The following is a 2,648-nucleotide window of genomic DNA, read 5'->3' on the forward strand; positions in this document are numbered from 1 at the left end:
ACAATGTGGCCTAAGAATGCCACAGACTTGAGCCAAAACTCACACTTAGAGAACTTGGCATACAACTCCTTATCTTTCAAAGTCTGAAGAACTGTCCTAAGGTGATTGGCATGATCTTCTTCGTTCCTTGAATAGATTAGTATGTCATCAATGAAGACGATAACAAACATATCTAAATAAGGTTTGAAGACTCTATTCATCAAGTCCATGAAAGCTGCCGGTGCATTGGTCAACCCAAAGGACATAACTAAAAACTCATAATGATCGTATCTGGTTCTGAAAGCTGTCTTTGGAATATCACATTCCCTTACCCTTAACTGATGATAGCCTGATTGGAGGTAAATCTTTGAAAAACAAGTGGCACCCTAAAGCTGATCGAAAAGATCATCAATCCTCGGAAGAGGGTACTTGTTCTTGATGGTAACCTTATTCAACTGGCGGTAGTCTATACACATTCTAAGGGAACCATCTTTCTTTCTCACAAACAAGACAGGAGCGCCCCAAGGCGAGACATTTGGTCGAATGAAACCCTTATCTAGGAGATCTTTCAACTGCTTTTTCAACTATTTCAACTCTGCTGGTGCCATTCTATATGGCGGAATAGAGATAGGACGAGTATCTGGAATAAGATCTATGCCGAAATCCATTTCTCTCTCAGGAGGAATTCCGGGTAGATCATCAGGAAAAACTTCTGGAAATTCTCTTACTATAGGAACTGACTGGAAATGAGGTATCTCAACACTAGAGTCATGAACTCGCACTAAGTGATAGATACAACCCTTCGAAACTAACTTTTTCGCCTTAAGGTATGAAATAAAATGACCCTTAGGCACGCTGAACTGCTACTTCACTCTATGACTGGCTCATTCGGAAACTGAAACTTGACTGCTCTAGTTCTACAATCTATCGATGCATAACAAGCATGAAGCCAATCCATACCTAGAATGACATCAAAATCTACCATGTCTAACTCAACCAAATCAACCATGGTGCTCTTGTGATTGATAGAAACAGGACAATCACGATAAACTTTTTCCGCTAGAATAGACTCCTTAATAGGTGTAGAAACACAAAAGGGTTCACAAAGTCCTTCAGGAAGAACCTCAAACTTATTTGCAACATAAGGAGTTACAAAAGATAAACTTGCTCCTGGATCTAGCAAAGAATACACATCAAAAGCGAAGACTTTGATTATACCAGTGACAACATTGGGAGAATTCTCTTGCTCCTGGCGACTGGTGATTGCATAGAGGCGGTTTTGCTCCTCCACCTGTACTAGAAGTAGCTCATCTAGGTGTCGTCGTGTCTGGGGGAACAACTGAAGAAGACTGTGCTTTATTGCCCCCATTACCGTGCCTATTCTTTGGACACTCTCGCATGAAATGTCCATTCTGACCACACTTGAAACAACCAATGGAGCCCTCTCGACAAATACCTGAGTGGTTTCTACCACACTTTGGCGCAAGAAGGAGGCTTACTACTCCCTTGCGCCACACTACCCGAAGATTGTGCTGGTCTAGCCTTGAAGTCCTTCGAATTCTGGCCATTAAATTCACCTCTGTATTTGGGTGCACGTGTTCTAGCAGATGATGGAGCAGGTCCCTTTTGCCTTTGCTGAAAGGAGGAACGGTTTGAATTACCTCTCTGCTGCCCGGACTCGTTCCCGATCTTAGCTCTCTTATTTCTGAACTCTTCTCTGTCCCTCAGCTTCTCTTCCTCAACCTGCTGCACATAAACCATCAACCTTGATATGTCCATGTCCCCGATAAGCATTGCAGCCCTACCTTCATTGCTCGACAACCGAGACAGCCCAGTAACAAACAAGCTCATTTTATTCCTCATGTCCGCAACCATCTCCGGAGCATAGCGGGATAATTGTGTGAACTTCAAACTGTACTCATGAACACTCAAGGACTCCTTCTTAAGTGTGAGGAACTCACGTACCTTAGCCTCTCTCAATTCTCGAGGAAAGAAATGCCCCAAGAAAGCTTCCTCAAAACAGGCCCAACTCGCAGGTGGTGCATTCTCAACTCTGCCCCCTTTCCACTGGTCGAACCAAGTTCTAGCAACATCCTTCAATTGATACGTAGCTAGTTTAACCCGCTCAATATCTGCCACATGCATCACATCAAAAAACTTCTTCAACTCCTCGATGAAGTTCTCTGGATCCTCAGTAGTACTCGAACCCATGAAACTCGGAGGATTCATCCCCAAGAACTCACGAATCCTTGAAGTGTCAGCTCCTTCATGTCGAGCTCCTCTTTGTTGTCCAATTTGATTAGTCACACCTTGACTCAGAATTCTAATTGCCTCTCTGAACTCGGCATTAGAAACTTCCCCTTGATCTTGCACTCCCGGTGCATAAGGTAACTCTTGCTCATCAACATAACGTCTAGGAAGACACCCTCTGCCAACTCTTCGTGGAGGCATGACTATCTGAAAACACACGCAAGCACGGATTAGGAAGAAACTCTTTAGAGATAAACTCTAACGCACGAGATGAGTGTGAAAGAAGTGAGAAATCTTCCTAAATGTTGCAGCCTCCCAATTATAGAAGTGGCGCGCTTCACATCGATAACTAGGACTCTACAGACACGGCTTCATAGACACCCTAGGACTCTTGAACTCTGTGCTCTAATACCAAGTTT

This window comes from Solanum tuberosum, unplaced genomic scaffold (genome assembly GCF_000226075.1).
Source record: "Solanum tuberosum cultivar DM 1-3 516 R44 unplaced genomic scaffold, SolTub_3.0 scf00330, whole genome shotgun sequence".
Taxonomy (NCBI): domain Eukaryota; kingdom Viridiplantae; phylum Streptophyta; class Magnoliopsida; order Solanales; family Solanaceae; genus Solanum; species Solanum tuberosum.